Below are 17574 nucleotides of genomic sequence, written 5' to 3'. Positions count from 1 at the left end.
ATGAAGGACAGGGTGAGGTTTGAAAAAGGCCAAGGAACTCAGATCCCTGGTGGGAGGCCCCTGAATAGTGCCCACTGGGCAGACCTCTTCTTCCTGTGTAAACACGGTCATGCTGTGCGCTGTCCTCAACATACACTCTCCCACTTAAGAGAGATGAGCTCAGAGTCACTGAAAAGTTACAAGTTCCATGATGGGAAATGTGATAACTCACAAATAATTTAGCAAGAAAACATATAAAAGTGTTCATTGCAAAAGAACGATACTATTTTCTCATCTTGATCATAGTATTTTTCTTTTAAAAAAGTTTAAGCCAAATGCATTGTAGAAAAATGAATAATGAGAAAATATTTTATAATAAAATTACTTTAATGATACTATAATAATATTCACCAAACTCGTAACAATGATTACCCTAGATAACGTGAGGGGTCAGGGGATGAGAAGGAACTGAAGGGACCAAGGTGGAGATACAGTGAAAATTTATCAGTGTTACCAGGGATGCTCTAATTCTTGAAAAGGGCACTATATTGTTTTCAGTACTTCATATATTAATAAAAATTATGTAACATAAATTAAAAGAGAGGAAATTCCATAGTTGGCCATGTTAAATGAATCTTCATTAGAATTTTAAAATGTATTTTTCAATGATTTTTGAACTTGGAATGAATTTTTAGAAGGGGGAAATACCGTTTCTCCACAATCCTCATTTTTTTTTTTAACTCAAACTGAGAATGCCTTTGAAGTAGGGAAAAACTCTTCCTTACAGCCCACTGTGCCCAAGTCGCAATTTTCTTTGCTACTTGAAAATACAGACTAAGGAGAAAACATGTGACCATCTACTGTAGCCCCAGTCCAGAGGCGTTACCAGGGACTTTATTCGATATCAAGAACAAATTAGATAAACAAGGTCCTGCCTACTGTAGAGCACAGGGAACCATATCCAGTAGCTTGTAATAACCTATGATGAAACAGAATATGAGAAAGAATATATGTATACACGTAGAACCAAATCACTATGCTGCACGTCAGAAATGAACACAGCATTGTACGTCAACTATACCTCAGTAAAGAAATTGCGAAAAACAAACCAAAAAGAAAGAACACCCAGGATGTTCTACTCTTGCAGAAGGTAACCCTTTCTTCCAATCTCTTTAGGAACATGGAGTGTTAGCCTCATGCTTTCCCTCCTAATGGAGGGATTTTTATCCTCTTTACAGACATAGAATGCGATGTTTTTGGAATCTTCCTCTTTTGATTTTTTTTTTCCTGAACTTGTTTTATGAAGCAAAGTTACACGCACCCCACTGGAGAAATTTAACTTGAGGATTTTACCTCAAAGTACCAAACAGGTGAGGTCGAGTTAGGGATTGGCGTGAAAGTCAGTGGAGTTGTTAAATAGGTTGAAATCATTATGATACTTTGTCCTTAAGTAGCACCTTTCATCTGAGGAGCCCAGAGTGTTTTAGGAACATTCTGCCCAGTCTCTAGCCTCCTTTCAAACTCTGCGCTGACTGACTTCAAAGGCAACGGAAAGGATACACTGCAGTGCGGTGATTTAAATTGAGTGTTTTAAAATGATTTCTATGCATCTGAAATGAAATATATTATTTAGGTAAAATATTGTCATGGACTCGATGTTACATTAATTATCCAAGGCAGTGGTTTTCCTCTTTCTATTTGAAATTGGAATGTATGTGTGAATGTTAACCATGCTGAAAATTCCTAAATTTTCTTGTCCAGATAATCGGAGTTCAGATATTTGCTCTGGCAAGAAAGAAAACAAATATTTGTCCATCTATGTATATCATTTCTCCAATAACCAAAGTTCAATTTGAATTTTACACTAAAAGATGAAAGTATAAGTTTAAAGGCTAAGGTGAAAAGAAAGACTTCATCTCATTATTTTTCACATGGAAATAAAAGATTGACTAAATGTAGTTCAGATAATACTGTATTGTCTTTCTATTATGCTTACACTGCAGACCCCAAATATTCTAATTTCAGCCCCAGCAAAGGCTGTCAAATGAAAAATGTATGAAACAAAATCACATTTCTTCTTGGGGCTGATTTTTCAAGAAATGAGATTAAAAACTTGAGTCACAGTAGGGACAAAATTGCCAACATGTACTACATAGCAAAGATACTCATGTGGGGGCAATTTCATCTACCCCTGACTCTTACCCACCTAGACTGCGACTCGGTCGATCTGATCGATGCAAAAGAGACTCTAGGGGAGGGATGAGAAAGAGAGAGAGAGACAAAGTGCTGTTTGATCTAGGTGGGCGTTCAGGAGAGAAGTTGAGAGTGGGAGAGAGAATTTCCAGGATTAGCTCCCATCTGTACAGAGAATATTGAAAGCAGTGGCAAAGGAGAAGGAAGATTTTTTAAAGAAGTTTCCTGTGCAGAAAGAATCCCTTCCTCATCTTGTGTTTTCCTGGAAAGGAGGAGAAAAGTGTTTAGGTATTTTTATATTTATTTAATGATTAATTGCTGGACTGCATGCTTTTGAATGTGGTACCTCTGAGACTGGACCATGTGGACGCTCAGGTACGTTTCCATTGTAGGTGTGTATTTTCTTTAGATCTGAAAGAGGCCTCATTCAATCTTATCATTTTAAAGATAAAGAAACCAATGATCTAGAGAAAATGTGTTGTGCTCAGGTCCATGAACTGTGTGTGGAGGTCAAGCTACTGCTAGTTTACCAGTTACATAACCACTGTGCTGATACACCTTCTGCAGAGGGGAGACATTATGACTTTAATTACATCACATACTGCACGTACTTTTAGTTTAGTTATATTAAGAAATTTAATTAAAAGATAATACCGTATCACCCACATCCCACCATTACTGGTGCATGAATTTTAAAATTCACCTTTTCCATGTTGCCTGGAATGTCTTTTAATTCACAGTGAGCAAAAGGCAATGATTTGTCTTTCTTCCCTCTACCTCTGTTATGAAAATTGCCTTTTCAACCCACCTGAGCCTAAAGTGTGTGCTTCATTTCCTGTTCTTAAATACCTGCTGTTACTGACATGATCAGTCGTGTGTATAATGATCTCGTGGCTTGGAACCTGTGACTTATGTGCTAAATACTCATGGGAAAACTTTAATTTCTTTCTAGATCTTCCACAGTTATTTCTCCTTTCTCACACGCACGTTTCTCTGACTTTTTCTTGTGATGCCAATTGCTTCTAGTCGCCCACACCATCCCTCTCTCCAGGGCTGCTGTGTACAGTTGTTGTGCATGTTAAGGATGTTAGGTTGAGGGAGAGAGAAGACCTGATTCCGTTCACATCCAGATGCCCTGGAGCAGAGCCATACCCAGAAATAGGTACTGTATACTGATCTTCACAAAGGTGTCTTACAGACTAGCCAAGATCACGCATTGATTCGTCATAGCATCATCTTTGAACCCAGTCACACATTTGTCCCAACATCAAAGCACCAGCATCCAGCCTTCACTTAAATTGTCCTAAAGAGGAATTGTATTATTTGAGCAAGAGAAACACTCAAGCAACAAAAGAAAGAAAGAATGCATATGCTCTCTCTCCATTCTGCATTCTCATGTTTTTTCCTTCGTGCCCATAGTTACCAGGACTTTTGGTAAAGGCTTCCCTTAGAAAACTCTAACATTTAACTTATTCTCGCATGCTCAAGAAGTGTGCTTTTCAAATACATGCTGTATATTCTGCCTGAGAAAGTGCTATACCCTGGGCTTTTCTTTTTTAACATTTTCTTTCACAATAATTTGCAGAAAGCGCGAGGCTTATTGTTATTTGATTTATGCTCACATCAAATAAAATAATTATCAGGAAAACAACCCACAGTGCTCTTTTCTTGACCAAGAATGTTTTCCTATTTTAGAATTTGTATGCCATAGCCCATGTAACTATTCTGAGTGAATGCACAGAGTAACTTAATTTCCACTAGGCTGTATTTGCGGCTTACATTTATTCAACAAATACCTATTGATTTACTGTGCTAACACTCTAGAACTACAGTAGGTGCAAGACCCTGTCCTCCCTCCTATGATTCATATTCTACAACAATAGAAAACTCACGTGTAGCAGACAGAGTAATACCCTTCTCCTTTCAAAAAAATATGTTCATGTCTATGACTTAATCTCTGGAATCTGTGAATATATTTGATTACATGGCAATGGGAATTGAAGATAGTACATTGGATTAAGGATGCTGATCAGCTTGCTTTAATACAACAACTTTGGATTATCTGGGAGGGCCCAAAGGATTCACAAAAGTTCTTCAGCTTGGAAGAGGGAGGCAGAAGGCTCAGTGGCAGAATGATGCAGTGTGATAAATGCTCAAATGCCCATTGTTGGCTTTCAAGATGGAAAGCACCCATGAACCAAGGAATGTGGGCAGAATCTAGGAGCTGGAAAAGGCAAGGAGTGGATTTTCTCCTAGAGCCTCCAGAAAGAGAACACCACTTATCAACTTGATTTTAACCCAGTCCAGATTTGGCATCCAGAACTGTAAGATGATATATTTGTGTGGTTTCAAGGCACTGCATTTATAATAATTTGTTACAGGAGCAAAGGGAAACTAATATAGCAAGTGACTAACGTTTAAAATATGTGTTAAGATTTGAGAAGTAATGTAAAAATTAAACAAATGATGTAAGAATTCACCTTTGGGACAGAAACCATAACAGTTTGGGTCTATCAGTTTAAAATTTTAAAATACTTTTGTTCCAAACATAAAAATAAAATCCTCTCAGCTGGACTTTCCTATACATAAATTGATATTCTATTTCTATATATGTATATATACATCTCTCTCTATATATATCCTTTGATTTTATGTGAATGCCATCTTTATGCATAAATATGGCAGAAACCCCAACAAAATAGGAACTTGCAATCCTTTTCAGAGATGTGCATGGGATGGTGGTATTTTTATTTGTGGCAATAATAGCTATTTGCAGGACCTGGCACTCTTTAAGCTCTGCCTCTTCACGGCGTATCTGCCTGATGCCTTTGCTTCAAAAGAGCGATGCTGTCTGTTCTTGCCTGCTCAGTTGGCCGGTGTCCCACCATTCCACAGCTATGCTGACTTGCTTGAAATTCTGCTTTAGTGCATCCTTATGGCATTTTCCTTTTCCCATTGATTTCAGACACCTCACTTCAACCAGACTACTACAAAAATTACAGAGTGATTTTAAGATAGTACGACTGTTCACAATCAGCAGGGCGTGTGCTACAAAGGAAGTAAATCTGACTTTTTTTTTTTTAAGCAGAAGGACATATTAGTTATACACATGTCACTTCTGTTCTGTTGTCTGTTGATCATAACCCAAATCAGAAGACCTGTTCTATTCCCTTGGAACTTTTCTCTTGAAATTTGCACTTCAAAGCCCCAAGGAATTTCTCCAAGTGATTCAGAGAGAAATGAGATACAGAAAGCAGCACTACCTTAAAACATTCCCAGACTCTATTATGCTCGCTGGTGCGGTCCGAAAGGAAAGTGTCTTTCTTTTAGCGGATTTGGCGGGCAAACAAAGTGGGCTGTGCAGCATGGTCAGCGGCTGGGCTGATGAACTAGGAAAGCACAGATGAGGGTTGTCATGGCAACCGCAGGTAAAGTCCAGACATGGAGGGTTTCCGTGGCCGTGAAAAGGAACCAGGCTTGCAGAGATCTGCTGTCGTTGTTAACTGGTTAACAGGCGAGAAAATTATCCCTAGCTTTTTTTTTTTTTTGCGTGTGCATATTACTTTCCTTTAATAACCATTTTCAAATAATATTTACGTCCATTAAAAGAAAATTATTATTGCCCCTGTTCCAGCTCTGCTCATTCCCTGCACTACAGGGGTGCACACTGTCCTCTGTTCTCAACTTAGGGTTTCCTGAGGTGCCCCATTCTTGCCCAAAGAAAATGCCTGGTGCTGCTTTCCCACACTCACCTCCCTGAGTAGTTCCTGAAGGCTTATACGTGTCTGAGTGTGCAGTGTACAGCAGGGCAGCTTCCTCATTGAACAGCCAAATGATTTAACTCAAGGACTGTGGTGTTTCCACTCAAATAAAGACTACACTTTCGGTAGGTGAGATCTTAAAGCAAAGGCAGAGTGAAGCCCCAACTCACTGAATGGCAAGCTTCTTGGGTTGGAAGAATTTGGGCCAGAAGTGTGATATTTTTCTCTATTCAACACAACTTCTGGGCATTGTGACAGCATTCCTCACAAGGGTCCTTGCTCTGGGGTCCTAGCCCTGACACTGAACCAGGGATGGGGCTCAGCCAGCCAATGCCTTGGAGCCAATCAGTATCTCCTATCTCTGTTTCTCTTCCTCAGAATTCCTTTCCTGCCAAGTCTTGTTTCTCCTATCCCTCCCTTATTTTGAGCTTCAAATGCACTAAAGGGCACCTCAGCCTTTAAAAATATAAATACTCTAAACAAAAGATATTGCAAGCCATATCAGTAAACAAGAATGCTTTGGCCATCAAGTCATAAGCCACTACAACCACCCCACAACGGTCAGTGGAGGGAACTCGGGATACAGATAAACAGGCAGCCTGGCTCTGCTGCCACCCTCCATGGTACCCTCTGAGAGAACTCAGGATGGGGAAGAACAGGATAATGGTCCTAGACAGCTAGATGCATATCAAAGGAATGACTTAAATGAACCCAGACCTTTGCACCTTCTCATGCGTGAAAACGCTAAAGTCCTTAACTTGAGGTATCTGGTTTTCTTTAATTAACATCTTTTGATGTTCTAACTACCCGGTCTTTGTTGCAAAAACTGATATAACCTTGCCAGTTTGAAACCATCTCTCAGAGCAATCTGAGATACTGCGTCCCAGGCTTGAGTCCTAAGAAAACCCACTGAATAAAACATAAATCTCAGTTTTCAGTTTGTGCATTTTATTTCAGTCCACAGTACTAAATAGAATAAAAATGATTTGCCCTTCCTCAATGATAATTATGGTTTTTAGAAACTTGAAGATCAGCACTTCCTTTTAAAAGAGGGGCAAGTGATTTTATTTCCTCCAAATACAACAGAAAAGAAAACATCTTATTTGGTTTCTGTTTTGCCAAATGAATAACAAGAGATATATTTTCACGCCTTTCTGCACCGGTGTGTGCCCCACGCTGACGTCCAGTATGTCCTGTGGCACATGCTGGCTCTAACTTGAGTTTAAACATTGATCTGAATATTAAATGGAATAATAGGTATAAAATAGTTTTGAAAGTACAAAATGTGATAAAAGTGGATCTACATGGATTTTTTTTATCATTCACCTGGTACTTGAATAAAACTGACAAGAGAGTAAAATTCTAGAATGTTTATAAATCAGAATCACATATGTTTGCACATGCACACCAAGAGATAACATTTAGTGTAAATGCTTCATTTCATAGGTGCCAAAACTGAGAGCCAAGCTAGAACTAGAACTCTGTTTTGTAGCTCTGAACTTCCTTCTTTCACTTTGGTGTCTCTGAGCTAAGAAATTTGTTAGGCATAATTGTGAGCAAACACAAAAGGGCAGAGACTGAATTGTACTTAGGTGTCATTTCTTTGCTAAAACTATAGGTTATTTTATTGGAAGAGTACAGGAAAAACAGACTGTCTGATTTTCTTTTGGTAATGTTAGAAAATGTTGACAATTAATGCCTACATTCAGTAATTTGCTGGGACTGCAAAATGGTCACACTTTAATCACATCATTTTATTTTCTTTTGTGAGTTGTACTAACTTCATAAAAAAATGCTTCCTGCACCTCCTTCCCCTACTGTTTGGTTACCTGCTAGTGCGATGCATGTAGGAAAGTCAGAATAAATACTTAACCTTTTTGTGTGTGTGTGTGTGAATGAAAAATACTGGCAGCCATATCAGTAAACAAGGAATGTTGTGGCCATCGAGTCATGAGCTGCCACCACCAGCCCCAGCAGTGAGTGGAGGGAACTCAGCATGCAGACAAGCAGGCAGCCCTCCTCTGCTGCCATCACCAGCGGTGCACCTTGAGAGAACTCAGGCTGGGGAAGAACAGGATACTGGCTCTCAATAGCTAGGTGCATATCTAAGGAATTATTTAAATAATAATTCCTTTATAATAATTCCATACCTTTGCACCTTCCCATACATAGAAAGGCACTAAATTCCATAACTTGAGATATCTGGTTTTCTTTAATTTACAGTAATGTTTTGATGTTCCAACTACTTGGTCTTTATTGCAAAAACACCCATATATATACCTTGCCTTCTCCCTTGCCTGGGCAGAACAATCTCTTAGAGTGATCTGAGAATGGGCTTCCCAGGCTCACATCCTCAGAAATTCCACTGAATAAAACATAACACTCAACACTTAGGTTGTGCACTTTATTTCAATCAACATTTGATTTACCCCATTCCCTTTCTTTCTTATAAGATTTTAAAAATATATCATTAGGAATTCATGGACTTAAACATATTTGAAGAGTTTTAGTACACTGCAGTGCTCGTCACTATTGAAGTAAAAATTTTATAGAAATTGAAATTGACATTTCTCTGCAAAGCTCTACTTCCTTCCTTCCTCCCTCCCTTCCTCCCTCTCTCCTTCCTTCCTCCCCTCCCTCCTTCCAACTTCTATTTATTTTCAAGACCTTAAGTATATTCATTGCTACTGGATTGTTTATTGTTACTAAGCCATTTGAGTTGATAAATTTAAGCTGATTATGCATATTTTGAGGTCAGATTGAAATTTTCAATTCATGTGCAGAACAATAGAATTTTTAATTTAACTTCTTCTAGGTAAAATTCTCTTTCTTCCACACTGATGGTCCCAAGGCCAGTTTACTTTATTTTACTGAAAGGCACTTGCTTTATTTAACTTTTCACACACGGTAGTGTTCGTATAACAGTTCTAATGTTACCTCTGTTAATAATGAATTATTCATAACACATTTTAAATCTTTTGTTTTGTGTGTGGGTTTTTTTTCCCCCTGGGTTAGTATTTTCAAATACACTGTGTACTGTTTCTACAGACAGATTTTGTTTATTGTGGATTTTCTTGATTCATTTTTTCTGTTTTTGTTTGTTTTGTGTCGGTTACCTTTCCTACTTCATGGACTCCTGTTGTTTGTACATTGGTTCTCAGTCTTCTATCTTCCGTATTTATCACCTTTTTCCGAAAATTTTTTTATTCCTTTATTTTTTTATTTTAAAAACTAACCTTCTTCTTTTCACCTTCCATTTATTTCAGTGTATTATTTGGTGTGCTTATTCACTCTTTTGTGCTTTTCCTCTAAGTTTAATCTTCATTTTTAGGGTCTTAAATTTTATTTTTTTCCTAGGTTCTATTAATTCATGTCTGAGTTTTTCTAATTATGATTGTTGCTGTTAATTTTATATAATTTTAAAGCTAATTTTGAAATAGTACATTGCAATTTTAATTCTACATTTAAATGTTACATTGCAGCACTTTAAAAGTACACAGTGTATATTTCAAATATATTTCAATAAAAAAACAAAGCAAAATAATATATTGCAGTTTATCTTTTCAGCCTGATTTTGTTTGTAGGAATATTTTTTGTTTCCTTTTTTTTTTCTCATAGTAACTTTTATGGAATTTGACCTTAATATCTTTCTGGTGCCTATTTGATATATTACACCAGTTTTCTTAAAACTCAGAAAAAAGCAAATTTCAAAATTCTTTTTCTAAGTAAGTGAATCCTTTCTACTATTTGAGTATTATTTAAAATATAGTGGGATTTTTTTTTTGAGGATTATGTTTTATTCTGTTCCTGAATCTGATTTTTGTTTGAACCTTCACTTTTCTTCCTGTCTATTGTCCGTGTCCTGCTCAATTATTCCTTACTATGGTGTCAAGACTCAAGGGAAGGAAAAGCGTGGGCACACGGTTTTAAGAGTACTCGGGACCAGACTGCAGGCTCTACCCTGACGCGTTATTGGTGTGGCAATAATCTCCACCTTCACCTTCTGTTCTCACTTGGCTTGTCATGCTTTTCGGTGACTATCTGTTGACTATTAGGAGATTATTTATTCTTATCTTCATTAGACGCCCCATAGCTTTTTCTTGCAATTTTCAGTGCAGGTGCTCAGAGAGCACAGAAATTGTCACATTTGGTAGTTTGCTGCTATCTGCCTATATTTCAGATCCTAAGGGATATCCTCTTACCTTTTTTGCCATATGTGTTATCAACTTGATGTTGTTACTATTTTGCTATTTCATTACTTTTTCTGTTTTCATATAGAATTTGGACAAAAGTAGTCTATTTTCAAGAACTTTCAACTATTTTCCTAGAATTTTTTCAATTGAAATTATTCTTGTTTATTTATCCAAGGAAGATAAGTCTGACTATTACTAGATAAAATCCATTATTTTTTCTTTAACAAATATTTTTGTTGAAGATCTACTACTCTAGTGGATCTTAACATCCTTTCAAATTATTCTGCATGTATCATGAAAGTAATATATACATACATATCTTCAAAGTTATTCTAGGTAATTTGATCTAGAATAAATTTCATTTGAAATTCATTTAGAACAAATTTCATTTGTCATCTGAACAAATTTCAGATGACACAAAACGCCACCACTTTTTTTCCCCAGTTGGTTTTAGTAGATAAAGTTTAGTTAAATTTGTGACATTTTTAAAGGAAGATTGCAATAGCATTCATATGCTCTGTTCTAGCTTCAAAACTGTCCAGAATTTCAGTGGGAGCCAGAAGGTTTCAAAATACTTGAATTTTAGGAAATTTTTAATAGAAATACAGCTTATGATAGGTTTTTTTTTTTAATGTCACTCATTTACTTAGGCAACTTCTTACAAGTATAAAAATCCTTGGCTACATCATAAACCTAATGTGTCAGATTCTTCAGGAATGTGTATCTTGGAAAATGTTCACACATATTCAAATGCAAAAAATAGTTGAATGCCGTGTTCTATAGATCAGACAGTTAGTCTGCAATAGATCAAGTACCTAAAGTTACCAAACAGCAGAATGAGCATCAGCAGGTGGGCTGAAAATTAAGACAGAGGGAGAATGGAGTGCAGCAGAGGGTGAGAAGGACAGAACCTAGAAGAAAACTAGTGCAGAGCGAGCAGTCACTGTGAAAGTTCGGGGGTCTGGTTGTACTAAATCAGAGAAAGCAGTTATATGACATTATGGCTCTGTCTTTTAGGATTTCTCATACAATTCAGGATAGGGGTAGCATATATGTGGCATGAGTGCCAAAATCTAGCCCTCTAGGACTCAGGGCATACTTTGCTAATCAGTCATGAAACTCTTCCCTGTTAAGTTTGAATACTGCTTCATAATTCTTATTTTTTAAAAAAGTAGTAAACATCCCTGTGTAGTCATTTCCAATAGGCTCTAGTTGGCCAGTCAAGACATACCTGCCATTCTTATTCAGTATCTGAGTATTTAATCCATACCAGAACAGAAGTCTTGGACTAATCTCAGAGAGGCAACAACTGGGTATACTTTGGGTAGCTTAAGATACAACCAGGAACTATGAACAAAGACTCAGAATGCATGATTAGCTTGACCTAGGGAATATCAGAGTGATCTAAAGCCTTAGTCGCTGGGTTGTCTGAGCAGTCTGCTGTTCCTCTTTTACAGAGGTAGGTATATGAGATTTTGGTGGCATGAGTCATTCAGAGTCAATGGGAAGTGAGCTGAGTCTGGAGAGTCTACAGAAACTAAGCTCATGTCACTGAAAATTAAGAGGAGATTGGTTGTGAAAGACAACAGAAAAATGACCACTAGCTGTGAGAAGATTTATAAGTCACTCTGCTGAGTGTATGAAATGAAAGATTTATTTTCAAACTGTGTCCCAATAGTTACTAAAATTATCATGGGGCCTTTCAGGGGAATTTCAAGCAGATGGTCCAGGAGTAACATAATTCCCACTCTCTGCAAACAAACACACACACACAAAGACAAAGCAAAATCAGGCATCTTGGTGTTTTTATTTTTGTTGAAAGATTTTTTTCAATGAAATTGATTCATCCCTAGATCCCCGTGCAGTTCTTACATACAATAAATTCTTGAAGTTCTTACAATTCTTCATTGACTTTAACCACTAAGGTGAATAGTAGGAGTGTGGAAACTGTTACCCAAGAGGATTAAAAGTCATTGGAGATAAAAAAGCAGTATATTCAGCTGATGACTTATAGACATATGTAAATGATAATGACCCTGGCTCATCCGAAATTGGGAAAGTTGAAGAATGTATAGGACATCCTGACCCTTTATACTTTAAGGTTGCCAGAGATAAACAATTATGCATATCAGTCATGAATCCTTCTTATATAAAAGTCATTTATCCTGATACAGCAATTCCACCCCTGGCTGTATGTCCATTAAAAAATGAATTCAAAAAGATATATACACGCCAATGTTCATAGCAGCACTACTTATAATAGCCAGGAAATGGAAGCAACCCAAGTGCCCATCAGCAGGTTAATGGCTTAAGAAGATGTGATATATATATATATATCACACAATAGAATATTACTCAGCCATGATAAAGAATGAAATACTGCCATTTGCAGCAATGTATATGGACCTAGAGAATATTTTGTTTAGTGAAATAAGTTAGAGAGAGAGATATAGTATATATCACTTATATGTGTAATCTAAAAAATAATACAAATGAATGTATATGCAAAACATAAACAGTCTCAAAGATATGAAAAACAAACATATGTTACCAAAGAGGAGAGGAAAGGATGATGGATAAGTTAATGGCATGGGATTAACAGATACAAACTACTATATTTGAAAATACAAATTAAAACCACGATGAAGTATCACCTCACACTTGCCAGAATGGCTATCATCAAGGAGTGTACAAATAACAAATGTTGGTGAGGATGTAGAGAAAAGGGAACACTTGCACACTGTTGGTTGGAATGTAAATTGGTACAGCCACTATGGAATTATTGATTTTCTTATCTTTTAGATCTAAAAGTTTTGTAATCTCTGAATTCAGTTTCTCCCACTTAGTGATTTTCCTTTTAATTCTTTTACAAATGTTTTTCAAAATGGAGAAATTTTTAATTTTGACCAAGTTGACTTTATAAATTTTGCCTCTGATAGGTTGCACTTTTTGTGGTGTATCTAAGCAATCTTTGCCTAACACAAAATTGTAGGGAGTTTCTCCTATGTTTTCTTCTACCACTATTTTAGTGGTAAGTTGTTTATTTAGTTTAATGACCCATTTTGGACTATTTTTGGTATACAGTATGAGGAATGACCTAAATTTTTGCTTTTCATTATGGAGAGACAACTGTTTCAGCAACACATGTTTAAAAGATTATCTTTTCTCCACTGAATTAAATGTATACCTTCTAGAAAATGAGGTTATTTATATATGTTAGTTTATTTCTAGACACTATGTTCCACTCTGTTAATCCACTTGTTTTTCTTTATGACAATACCACATTACCCTCATTATTGTAGATTTACAGTAATATTTGTAATCAGGTAGTGTTAGTCTATCAACTTTATTCTTCTTCAAGGTTGGCTGTTCTAAGTCTTCTGCATCTCTATATGAAGTTTAGAATCAACTTGTTAATGTCTACTTCAAAGCCTGGTGGAGTTCCAATTGAGATTATGTTAAATCTAGATATTAATTTGAGAAGACTTGACATCTTAACAATTTTATCTTCCAATTCAAAAATACTGTATATCTCTCCAATCTTTAAACATTTCTCAGAAATATTTTTTATTTTTTTCTTCATGTGTATATTATATTTCTACTTCTGTATACTCTGTAATGTACTCATAGCCAAAAATTTTGTATCCATTCATCATCATGCAATTGATCCCCTTTACCCATTTCCTCCTCCCTACCTCTGGTAACCTTCAATCTGTTCTCTATATCTACATGGTTATTTTTCTTTAGTCTGGTCTATTTATTTTTCTTTATTTTTTTTATATTCCACATATAAGTGAAATCATGTGGTATTTTCTTTCTCTGACTGATTCATTTCACTGAACATAAAACCCTCAAAGTATATTCATGTTGCTGTGAATGGCAAGATTTCATCTTTTTATGGCTGAGTAATAGTCCATTGTGTGTGTGTGTGTGTGTGTGTGTATACCATATCTTCTTTAACCATTCATCCATTGATGGGTACTTAAGTTGTACCATATATTGGCTATTGTAAATAAAGTTACTATGAATATTGAAATCTTTTCAAATTAGTGCTTTCATGTTCTTTAGATAAATACTCAGAAGTGGAATTATATGGTATATGGTAGTTTTATTCCTAACCTGGATAATATGGTAGTTCTAGTCCTACTTTTTGAGTAAACTCCATACTGTTCTCTGAATGGCTGCACAAGTTTACATTCCTACCAACAGTGTAGGAGGTTTTCCTTTTCTCTACATCCTCTCCAACATTTGCTTTTTTCTTGTCTTTTTGATAATACCCTTCCTGGCAGGTGTAAGGTGATATCTCACTGTGGTTTGATTTTCATTTCATTAATAATTAACAATGTTGAACATCTTTTCATGTGCCTACTGGCCAACTGCATGTCTCCTTCAGAAAAATATCTATTCAACTCCTCTGATAACTTTTTAATTGTTGTGGGTTTTTTTTTTTTTTTTGGTTGTTGCTGTTGAGTTTTGTAAGTTCTTTATACATATTTGATAATAAGTCCTTCTTGGATAAATCATATGCAAATCTGTCTCATTCTGTAGATTGTCTTTCATTTCATTAATGGTTCCCTTTGCTGTGCAGAAGCTTTTTAACTTGATGTAATCCTATTTCTTTATTTTTCCTTTTGTTTCTCTTGCCTGAGGAGGTGTTTCTAGAAAGATATTGCTAAGACCAATTTCAAAGTGTGTACTGACTGTGTTTTCTTCTAGAAATTTTATGGTTTCAGATTTATATTCAAGTCTTTATCCATTTTGAGTTAATTTTTGTATATGATGTAAGATAGTAGTCTAGTGTTTGTTTATTTGTTTTGGCGTGTGGCTGTCAAATTTTCCCAAAACTATTTATTGAAGAGACTATCTTCTCTCCATTGTATGTGAGAGAGGAGAGCAAGGAAATATAGTTTTTTTTCTTGTTCTTTTTAGGATGTGTTTGAGCTTATGTGATTATCACTTTAAAGCAAATAGATATAATAATGAGTCAATATACTTGAAAAACAGGGTAACTACAAATGAAAAGCATACAATAAAGACACAAAAACCAAAAAGAAACCATGCTAATACAAAAAAATTATGAAACAAAAAAAAGAAAGAAAGAAAGAGAAAGAAAAAGGAAGTAACAAAGTGGAAAAACCAAATAAACTGGATAATTAAATTCAAAGTGGCAGTAAACACACATCTATCAATAATTACCATAAATGTCAAGGCACTAACTCTTCCCATCCAAAGGTATAGAATGGCAGATTGGATAATGAACCAAGAACTTACAATATGCTGCATAAAAGAGATCCACTTTAGGATGAAGGACACATATAGATTGAAAGTGAGAGGATGGAAAAAGATATTAAAGCAAATGGAAGTGACAAGAAAACTGAAGTAGCAATATTGATTTCAGACAGAACAGATTGTAAAACAAAGGCCATAAAGTAGACACAACACAATGATTAAAGGAGCAATGCAAGATAAGGATATTATACTCATTAACATATATGAACACAATATAGGGGCACCTAAATACATAAAGCAAATACTAACAGACATAAAGGGAGAAATTGATGGGAGCACAATCATGGTAGGAGATTCTAACAACCTCATTAACAACATTGGACAGATTTTGCAGACAGGAAATCCATAAGGCAATGGAGGTAGTAAAACACTGTAAAATAGTTGGACTTCATTGATATACTTAGGTCATTACATCCCCTAAAATAGAATATACATTCTTTTCAAGTGCTCATGGAACATTCTCTAAGATAAAACATGCACTCAGGCACAAAATAAGCCTCAACAAATTTAAGTGAACAGAAATTACTTCAAGGATCTCTTCTGACCACAATGCCATGAAACTAAAATCAACCACAGAAAAACATAGGAGGAAAAAAAGACAGCATGGAGATTAAACAACATGTTACTAAAACAGCAATGGGTGAATAATGAAATCAAACACTAAATTAAAAAATACTGTGAGACAAATGACAATGAAAACACAGCTATGCAAAATCTATGGGATGCAGCAAAAACAGTCTTAAGAGGAAGTTCATAGTGATACAGGCCTTCCCAAAAAACCAAGAACAATATCAAGTAAGCTCTCTAACCAACCACCTAAAAGAATTAGGAAAAAAAAGAAGAAACAAAAGCTAAAGTCAGCAGAAGGGCAGAAATAATAAAGATCAGGGAGTAAATAAATAAAATAAAGGTTAAAAACAATAGGAAAAAAAAAATCAATGAAACCATGAGGTTGTGTTTTGAAAGAGTAAACAAAATTCACAAACCTGTTTCCAGGCTCACCAAGAAGAAAAGAGAGAGAACACAAATAAACAAAGTAAGAAAGAAAAATGGAGAAACTACAACCAATAACACAGAAATACAAAACAACCATAAGGGAATACTATGAACTACTATATGGAAACAAATTAGATAACCTAGAAGAAACAGATGAGTTTCTAGTAACATGAAGTCCACCAAGAGTGAATCAAGAAGAAACAGACCACTTGAACAGACTGAGCACTAGAAATGAAATGGAATCAGCAATTAAAAAAACTTCCCTACAAACAAAAACCCAGGACCAATTTGTTTCACTGGGGAATTTACTAAACATACAAAAAAAGAACCCATACTGATCCTTTTCAAACTCTTCCAAAAGATTGAAAAGGAAGGAATACTCCCAAACTCATTCTATGAAGCCAGCATTACCCTGATACTAAAGTCAGACAAAGACACTACCAAAAAAGAAAATTACAGGCCGATATCATTGATAAACATAGATGAAAAATCCTCAATAAAATATTAGCAAAATGAATCCAACAGCACATTAAAAAAATATATCATACACTATGAACAAGGTGGATTCATCCCAAGGACACAATGTTTGTTCAACATAAGCACATCAACCAATGTGATACACTACAACAACAAAAGAAAAGACAAATATCACATGATCCTCTCAACAGATGCAGAAAAGCATTTGATAAAATTCAACACCCATTTATGATAAAAACTCTTACCAAAGTGGATGTAGATGGAACGTATCTCAACACAATAAAAACTGTTTATGACAAACCCACAGTCAGCATAATACGTAAAGATGAAATGTCAAAAACCTTCCTGCTAAAATCTGGACCCAAACAAGGATGACCTCTCACTACTTCTATTCAATATAGTCTTGGAATATCAAGCCATAGCAATCAGGTAACAAGAAGAAATAAAAGGGATCCAAATTGGAAGAGGAAAGATAAAATTGTCTCAATAGGCAGATGACATGATACTATATACAGAAAACCCTAAAGGCTCCACACAAAAACTGCTAGAGCTGATAAAAGAATCCAGCAAGGCTGCAAGATGCAAGATGTACAGAAATCATTTCCATTTCTTTACACTCACAATGAAATAGTAGGAAGAAAAAGTTAAGAATCAACCTCTCCTAAAATTGCATCCAAAACAATAAA

Source organism: Vicugna pacos, chromosome 32 (assembly GCF_048564905.1).
Source record: "Vicugna pacos chromosome 32, VicPac4, whole genome shotgun sequence".
Lineage (NCBI taxonomy): Eukaryota > Metazoa > Chordata > Mammalia > Artiodactyla > Camelidae > Vicugna > Vicugna pacos.
This window is presented reverse-complemented; position numbering follows the sequence as displayed.